Below are 9,946 nucleotides of genomic sequence, written 5' to 3'. Positions count from 1 at the left end.
TGCAATTTAGAAATATGTCGGGGGGGGGGAGGGGGATCTCATTGAAACCTATCCAATATTGAAAGGACTAGATATGGAAAGGATGTTTCCTATGGGGGGGCTATCCAGAACTAGAAGGCACAGGCTCAAAATTGGGGGGTGACTCTTTAGAACAGAGGTAAGGAGGAATTTTTTTAGCTAGAGAGTAGTGAAGCTGTGGAATGCTCTGCCACAGACAGCAGTGGAGACTGAGTCCGTGGATATATTTAAGGCAGAAGTTGATAGTTTCCTGATCAGTCAGGGCATCAACGGTTATGGTGTGAAAGCAGCTGTATGGGGGTGAGTGGGATCTGGGATCAGACATGATGGAATGGCGAAGCAGCCTCAATGGGCTGAATGGCCTAATTGTGCTCCACTATCTTATGGTCTTCCCCACAAGAGTACTGTTGAGACCTGAAATGCAGAAATCTTTAGCTGTCTATTCTAACAAGATAACAATATTGTCAAGAACACCTCAGGAAGAGATGTCAGCCGTTGACATGGCACGCAGATATCACATCATTTTCCTGTGCCGGTAGTTTCTAGATCTTCGGTGAAGAAAAAGGAAGGGAAACATTCTCCTGTATAGGGAAAGTTGACATTGAAGTCATTCAACTTTGATGACTCACCAATTCCAGAGGATTGGAAAAAGAGACCAACTGATACGATGTTGGAATGCAAAAACGTATTTTCAATTGTCGAGTTTGCTGTTGGTTGCTCAAAGAGTACTCACCACACTATCAGAGGGCACAACTTTCCAAGAGGTCTCACCGGTTAGCACCAGCAGAGGTTGAAGATATGAGGCAGCACCTGCTGAAACTTCAAGAAGCTGGAATTATCACAGAGTCAAGTCCCTATGCGTTGCCTATAGTTATTGTGAGGAAAAAAGGAAAAAAATGTATGTGTGTTGACCAAAGAACACTGAACAGAAGTACAATTCCAAACCTATATGCAGTTCTGTGGATCAAGGATGCTCTGACCTGCTTAAGTGGAAGCAAATGGTTTGGTGTGTTGGATCTAAGAAGGGGGTATTACCAAATATAAATGAGCGAATCTGATAAACAGAAGACAGCATTCATACTCCTCTTGATTTTTTCAGATTGAAAGTATGCCACAGAGCATATCAGGAGCACCAGCTACTTTTCAACGTGACATGGAGCAGACTGTTAGAGCCAAGGACTTGCTTGAAGTACTTACGTACTTGGATTATCCATATAGTGTTTGCAGCAACACTAGAGGAGTTTGAGAGAAGATTATAGAAAGTGTAGACTGCCTGAAAGCTGGAAGTCAGACAATAGTACGGTTTCAGTGGAAAGACATGAAGAGAAAACTGTAAAAGAGAACCCTGACAAATCCACTAAATACTATATTGATTTAGAAGATGAGGAAATTGGAATGTTGTATGACTTACCTTATGCAAACTTAGAAACATAGAAAACCTGCAGCACAACACAGGTCCTTCGGCCCACAAAGCTAAATTTTGTCTTTTTAAACTATTTATATAGCTTCTTTATTATATATAGCTCTTATTGTCATTTATAGTTTTTATTATTATGCATTGTAATGTATTGGTGCCACAAACCAACAAACTTCATGGCATATACCAGTAATATTAAACCCGATTATGATTCTGGTGACTCAGAGGAAGCTATTTACAAAATAAAGCCTATAAAGAAATATAAATGTGTCCCTTTTTTCTTCTGGCCTTTGAAGTACAGTGCCTAAAAAAGTATTCACTCCCCTTAGAAATTTTCATGATTTATTGTTTTACAACATTGAATCACAGTAGATTCAGTTTGGCTTTTTTGACACTGATCAAGAGAAAAGACACTTCCATGTCAAAGTGAAAATAAATTTCTACAAATTGATCTAAATTTATTACAATTATTAAACATAATTGACTGCGTAATTACTCACCCCTTCAAGTCAATATTTAGTAGATGCACCTTGGTGTTTGTTTGGATAGGTCTCTATCAGCTTTGCGCATCTGGATACTGCAATTTTTCCCCATTTTTCTTTACAAAACTGCTCAAGCTCTGTCAGATTACATGGAGATTGTGAGTGAACAACCATTTTCAAGACCAGCCACAAATTCTCAATTGGATTGCGATCTGGACTCTGATTTGGCCACCCAAGGACATTAACTTCGTTGATTTTAAGTCATTCCTGTGTAGCTTTGGCTTTATGCTTGGGGTCATTGTTTTGCTGGAAAACAAATCTTCTCCTAAGTCGCAGTTCTCTTGCAGACTGCATCAGTTTTTTCTCCAGGACTTCCTTGTATTTTGCTGAATTCATTTTATCCTCTACCTTTACAAGTCTTCCAGGTCCTACGACAATGAAGCATCACCACAACAAGATGCAGTCACCACCATGCTTCATGGGAGGGATGGTGTGTTTCTGATGATGTGGGGTGTTTGGCTTATGCCAAACAAAATGTTTATTCCAAAGGCTAAAAAGCTCAATTTTAATTACATCAGGCCATAGAACCTTCTTCCAGCTGACTTGACTCTCCCATATGCCTTTGGTAAACTCTAGCCCAAGATTTCATGTGGGTTGTTTTCAACAGTAGCTTTCTCTTTATCACTCTCACATTAAGCTGTGACTGGTGAAGCACCCAGGCAACAGTTGCATGCGTAGTCTCTCCCATCTCAACCACTGAAGCTTGCAACTCCTCCTGAGTTGTCATAGATCTCTTGGAGGGCTCCCTCACTAGTCCCCTTCTTGCACAGTCACTCAGTTTTTGAAGACGGCCTGCTCTGGGGAGATATACAGCTTTGCCACATTGTTTCAATTTCTTGATTAAAGACTTAACTGTACTCCAAGGGATACTTAACTGTACTTGGAAATTTTCTTATATCCATCTCCTGCCTTGTGCTTTTCAAGAACCTTTTCATGGAGTTACTTGGACAGTTCTTTTGTCTTCATGCTGTAGTTTTTGCCAGGATGCTGACTCACCAACAACTGGACATTCCAGATACAGATGTATTTTTACTGCAGTCAATTGAAACACCTTGATCTTCATTCAACTGATTATGTTACTTTAAAAAAAACAAATTGACTACACCAGTGATTATTTGGTGTGTTATATTAAAGGGGGTAAATACTCATGCAATCAATTATTTTGTGTTTTCTATTTGTAATTAATTTTGATAACTATATAGAGATGTTTTCTCTTTGACACGAAAGAGCCTTTTTCTGTTGATCAGTGTGAAAAAAAGGCCAAATTAAATCCACTGTGATCCAATGTTGTAAAACGATAAATCACGTAAACTTCCAAGGGGTGTGAATACTTTTTAAATGCACTGTATATCTTGGTACGTTTTGTGTAGCTTTAGGCAATGAGGCACAGCTTCGTATTAGCAGAAACTGTATACTGAATTGTGATAAGGCCCAGATGAAAGTAAAGTTGACAAATCTATTTCTGGTCTTCAACTGTCAAAGCGATGCTAACACTCCTTTCACTGTAACACCTGAATTACCATGACACAGAAGGCTAAGGATTGACTGCCAGTAAATAAGATTAGTATCTGATGGTCAGAATGGACAAGGTGTTCTGGTTCCATGGTTTGATTCCATATGATAGCACCTCTAGCTGGCTTCACTAAGGCAAGAACAGTGAATACTTATACTTCTTGTTTAAAGTAGACAGTTAAATTTGTTAGCATTCTTTAAGAGAATTGAAATCAGAACTGAAGTACTTATTTATTTCAGGAAGTATTTTTTCAAACAAAGCCGTGCCAACTTCAATATAAAACATAATTCATTAAATGCATTTCTGAAAAGTATATGATTTCACAGTGCCACATCTATCCACACTTACTTTCTTTAGTCTTAGAATATTATTAATATATACTGACACCTAAATGAGAAATGTGCTTTTATCTTAAAAACAATTAACTTAACGGTGATTTCAAAATAAATGTACTCAAAATCATGGCCTATAATTTAAAAAATACAATCTAGGAAGTATATACTCCTCTGAGACCTAAAATGAACAGGATGACATTCATTTGCTCACATTTTATATTGCTTTTCTACAGTTTACCTGATCACTTTATGACAAGTTTTCAGTTTGTACAGTTACCAAAATATACAAAAAGCCGACTGAACAGAAATGTTCGCATTAAATATGGTAGCAGCTGCACATATTATGTGACACGTGATGAGTCAACACAGCAATATCAGAGATCTGGAAAGGGAAGAGAAGATACATATTGTGCAAATTAATATTTGACAAATTTCATTCAATAAAATCAATAACACAAATTCCTATAAATCAGAATATGACGAAGCATAGATGAACTATCACCAGTAGGGAGCACATTGAAATCAGTAATTCAATCGTGTTTCAGGTGATGAAATGGAAAATGCTTGAATAGTTTGTTATATCTGAATCGCTGGATACTATCACAGCAATTAACACAACTCAATTACTCTGTTCATACAGATTCTATTTTTTTGGGGAGAATGAAGATTTTACATTGTTGCAGGTTGATAGAGGAGTATTACCATAGCAAATTTAAAAACACTAGTTTAAGGATACTTAGGTTTAATTCTTTCCCTTTAAATTTCAATTCAGTGATTGGAAAAGGGAAACCTGTACCAGATACTTCCAAAACAAAAGTCAGTGAAGTTAAAACAACAAAATCCAATTACATAGATTTTTTCTAAGATCACAGAATTAAGTGAGGACACATGACTAAAACCTGAATTAGAGGATGCTTTACCGATATGCGTTAGCAAAGGGAGGAGCAACCATAGCAGCAATGTTTATGGATGAGTGGTGAAGGCATATTACCGAACAACATCACAGTCTAACTATCAATGGAAAGGGTAACTCTCATGTTAAAAAAGATACATGCTTATTGCATGTAGACTATATATGAACATGCCCTTTAATCTTTAATCAAGACTTTTACAGGTCTTCATTTTCTACCAAAATACCTCACCTGTCTCTCATTCTCCTATATTGTTCATTCGTTATGTGCCATGTCATATGATATAAGCAACCATGGTCTAGCCTTGACCATGATAGTTCTTAGCAAACTTTTCTACAGAAATGGTTTGCTATTGTCTTCTTCTGGGCAGTGTCTTTACAAGGTGGTTGACCCCAGCCATTATCAATACACTTCAGAGATTGTCTGCCTGAAATCAATGGTCATATAACCAGGGCTTGCGCCACTTCTCTCATGGCTTCAGGTGACCATGATTTTGGGGGGCGGGTGGCTAAGGAGGTGCTACCTCTTGCCCAAGGGTAACCTACATTCTAGTGGTGGGAAGGAGCACCTTACACCTCCTTTGAGAGGCGCATCTCCACTTCGCCACCCATTCTCCTACAGTATACAAGTGCCCATTCATTCATGAATATTCAGAAATTCAGAAATAGTCTTCATATTTGGTACAATTATTTTTCCAATACCTTGATTTAGACAATTCTTCTTTCCTTTCCCATATGTGTACCCATTTTCCCAAATCTTGCTTTCTTCAATCCTTTCTCCTTTCTAAACAGGTTCAATTTAGTAAATTTTCATTCATCTTCATATTTTTGTGGCATCATCTTGCACATAACCCTCATGCCAACACCCAATTCATACTAACACCACTTCCAAAATCACCTCTCACCCCCATCAACCCTCTCATTTCCATCAATTTCAAAGGAACAATTATTCCCTGCCTGCTCATCAATTAAACTTAACATCACTGAAATTTCTGGAAACATCAGCCAGCGGCTCTGACAGCATCAAGAACAGTTAGTGCTTCAGGTCCAAAATCTTTCAACAGAAAGAACTCTTTTTTTTCCCTCAAAGATGTTATCTGATCATCTGAGTATCTTCACCAATTTAATTTTTATTCCACATTTCCAGCATCTGCATATCTTTTGTTTTAATGCAGTATGACAACTAGACTAATGCTTGGAATGGGGAGGATTTTTTTTATGAGAAAAGACTACACAGGCTAAAGTTGCATCTGCTGAAGTTTGAAAGAGTAAGAGGAGATTCTATTGCAACATTCAAGGTCCCAAGGATTTATGACAGGATTAACATGGAAAAGATATTTAGAACTAGGTATCAAAAGTTAAAAGGTCACTCAGATGAGGTGTATTTTTTTCTCTCCCAGAGGATTGAGAATCGTGGAGAACAAGAGATTCTGTAGATGCATAGATGCTGTCTGATGTGCTGAAATCCACCAGCATTTTGCGTGTGTTTTCAGTTTTCGGATTGTTCTTCCTCAGAGCAGTGGTGAAAGGGTTTCCGGTGACGTCATTGTTGAGAATGGCAGCTTAAGTTATTAGCTCCTCCGGAAAAATGCGTATTAAGCCCCGTTAACCATCAAATATAGTATTTTTCAAAAAATATTTGAACTGAAAAGAGGGGCAAGAATGGGGAAAAAGAATGGAAATTAAAAAAGCGACACTGCGGAGCCTGTGGTCGAAAGCAGTGCAGCGAGCTGCTCTCCTACCCGACCGCGCACTAGCGAGGCAGACGCTGGGCCTCGTTCAGGCGAAATGGCAAATATGATCGAAATTTTGAAAGAGATAAGGGAGTTCCAGAAAGATAAAGTCAGCTGCATGATATTAAGTCACAGCTCCCCAACATCAATCATAAAATAGCGGTGGCAGAGACTGGAATTGAGAAGGTGGAAGATCATGTTCAAAACATGGAACGTATACTGAGTAAGACAATAAAAATATTAAATCACCAAGAAGGTAAACTGCTTGACCTGGAGGGAAGATCATAGCGGAAAAATATCAGAATATACAACGTTCCTGAAGGAGCAAAGGACTTGTCTATGATGGAGTTTGTCGGAAAGTTACTGCAGGACGCGCTGGAGCTTCCTTCGGCTATGGAGCTGGAAATCGAGAGAGCGCATCGCGTGCTGGTCCCGAAGCCTACCCAAGCTAGAGCAGATAAGCCACACTCAATAATAATTAAATTCCTTTGGTACAGTACCAAGGCGGAGATTCTACGAAGGGCCTGGGGTCAGAAGAGGGTGTTTTTAGATGATAAATTATTATATTTTGACCAAGATTACCCCCCCTCCACCGCGTTCCTGCAGAAACTTAAAAGCATACTCTAAAGTAAAGCAAGTACTAAAGCAAGAAAGGATTAGATTTCAAACTTCATACCCTGCTAAACTTCAAGTGTTTTATGATGCAGTTGTACCAGATAGTGGAAGAGGCGACTACAGACACGAAGGCCAGAGGGTTGCCCATCAGCATGATCAAACCAACGGAAAGCCTGACAGAGGATTATCCCGCTCCGCTTGGGAAATAGTGCGAGAATTGAGAAGGCAGGAGATGGGAGGAAGCCGAGAGAAATATATCAGGAAGAGACCGGGAGGTTCCCAAAGACAGTCCTCATCCCCTCCAGAAGAGCCATAAGGTTTGGCTAACTTTAAAAATGTTGAGAAGCTAAACGGAAGCAAAAGTAGACAGTGATATACCTATCTCGAGAAATACTTATTATAATGTGGATTTTATATTACTTAGTTGTTATTCTTTATTCACTCACTTACTCCTTTTTCCCCACCAAAATGAAAGAGAGTGTGTGTGTGTGTGTGTGTGTGTGTGTGTGTGTGTGTGTGTGTGTGTGTGTGTGTGTGTGTGTGTGTGTGTGTGTGTGTGTGTGTGTGTGTGTGTGTGTGTGTGTGTAGGAGGAGTACAAAGGGAAATCTTTTCTGTGTAATGGATTTGTTCAGACTTTTATGAATACTGCAATGGGGGCCCTCAACTCACAAGTAGGAGGGGTTTATCCCCCACAGCTAGACATTTCCTCTAGCTCAACACAGGGTCATCTACTAGAGACCTCAGCCTTGGAATCACACATTCGTTGCCATTTTTGTTATTATTTGCATTTTTTGGTTCTTATTTGTTCAGGGAGTAGATCGATTAAGTTTTATTCGCTAATTTCAATGATACATTGACAGATAAATACAGATGGCTAAGGACAAGTAAAATTCATTTCTTTTAATGTCAATGGGCTATTAAATCCAATCAAATGTAATAGAATTTTATCCAAAATGAAAAAACAACAAGCCCATGTAGTATATTTACAGGAAACTCATTTAAGTGATAATGAGCATAGAAAACTAAAAAGAATGGGCTTCATTAAATTGTTTTTCTCTTCATATAAATCAGGACATAGGAGAGGAGTTGTTATTCTTATCTCAAGTAAACTAAATTTTGAAAAAGTATTCGAAATGGGAGATAAAGGGGAAAGACATATGCACTCCCAGGAAGTGATACTAGTTTCTCTCAGAAAATTACTGATATTATGATAGCGGAAACAGAAGGTCTCCTGATATGTGGGGGAGACTTAAATTTACAATTACAACCAAACTTAGACTCTTCCAATAGAAAAACCTATGAAACAAAATCTTCACATAAGAAAGTTAATACACTTTCTGAGGATGTTGGTTTAATTGATATATGGAGGGACCTTTTCTCCGACAGAAAGGATTACACTCATTATTCTGCTCCTCATTCTGTATATACAAGAATAGACTATTTCATAACATTTGGAAAAGACAAAGACAAAATGAACATCTGTGGAATTGGGACAATAGATGTAAGTGACCATGCACCTATATATTTATCTGTTGATTTTGATCTACAACCAAAGAATACTATTTGGAAACTAAATTCAAGTCTACTCAATGATCCGTACTTTAATGAACAAATTAAAAAAGGAATTGGTCTCTACTTAGAATTTAATGAAAATGGAGACGTTTCACCTCCCATTTTATGGGATACTCTGAAGGCCAACTTAAGAGGGAAAATTATAGTGATATCTTCATATAAGAGAAAAATTAAGGAATAAAACAAAGGAATTACAAAATAGGCTGAAGGAACTAGAGAAAAAACAGAAATTGTATTTGCACAGGATACATTAGGGGAGATTAAAAGAATTAGGAATGAAATTAATAGTTTGGTTATGCAAGAAATCAGGAAAAATTTAATGATTCTGAAACAGAGACATTATGAAAGTGGATCAAAATCTATGAAAATACTGGTGTGGAAACTGAAAAAAAAAGAAAGCAGAAAATACAATTCATAGAATTAGGGATCCAAGAATGAAAATGATTAAAAAAAAAGCTAAGTGAAATTCAAGAAGCTTTTGAAGTGTTTTTACAAAATTCTATATTCCAAAGTTCCATGGGGAAGCATAACCCAAATTGACACCTTCTTGAATTCTCTAGAGTTACCCACTTTAAGCGAAGAACAAAATAGAATGATGACTGCTGACATAACTGAAGTTGAATTAAAAACTGCCATTAGTAGGCTTAAATTAAGCAAGTCACCAGGATCAGATGGGTATTCTGCAGTGTGGTACAAAGAATTTAAAAATAAGTTAATTCCTGTTTTACTCCTCACACTGAACTGGGCTCTAAAAAAACACACAAATGCCACCCAGTTGGAAGGAAGCGATAATCTCAGCTATACCGAAAGAAGGCAAGGATAAAACGGAATGCAGGTCATTTAGACCAATATCCGTTCTTAATGTAGATTATAGATTATTTACCTCCATCATGGCCAAACAATTAGAGGAGTTTCTACCTGTACTGATACGTAACGATCAGACAGGTTTTATATGACAACGCCAAAAACAAGACAATATACGAAGGACACTTCACATTATGGATCACATACAAAAAAAAAATAAAATTGAAGCAATAGTGATAAGTGTGGATGCTGAAAAGGCATTTGATTTGGTTAATTGGAATTTTCTTTACCGAGTTTTACATAGATTTGGTTTCCAAGACACAACTATTAAAACTATGCAGACACTATATGACAATCCTACTGCTAGGATTAAAATCAATGGATATTTATCAAATAGTCTTACTCTAGAAAGGAGACAGGGTTGCGCATGATCACCGCTACTCTTCACATTATATCTGGAACCATTAGCTCAATACATCAGACAAA

The 9,946-nt window shown here is 37.7% G+C and overlaps 1 protein-coding gene across 4 annotated transcripts in view; it reads right to left on the bottom strand.

Annotated features, from left to right (window-relative positions):
* Positions 1 to 3,701: 3,701 nt before the first annotated feature.
* Positions 3,702 to 9,946, bottom strand: part of mfsd8l1 (major facilitator superfamily domain containing 8-like 1) — a 93,427-nt gene continuing 87,182 nt past the window's right edge. For all 4 annotated transcript variants that reach the window (XM_059945640.1, XM_059945659.1, XM_059945664.1 and 1 more), the window contains one exon: positions 3,702 to 4,207. The gene's annotated coding sequence lies outside the window, so the exon portion shown is untranslated. The remainder of the gene's footprint in view (positions 4,208 to 9,946) is intronic.

The sequence above is a fragment of the Hypanus sabinus genome, chromosome 2 (genome assembly GCF_030144855.1).
Source record: "Hypanus sabinus isolate sHypSab1 chromosome 2, sHypSab1.hap1, whole genome shotgun sequence".
Lineage (NCBI taxonomy): Eukaryota > Metazoa > Chordata > Chondrichthyes > Myliobatiformes > Dasyatidae > Hypanus > Hypanus sabinus.
The sequence above is the reverse complement of the archived record's forward strand: the minus strand, read 5'-3'. Positions and strand labels throughout refer to the sequence as shown.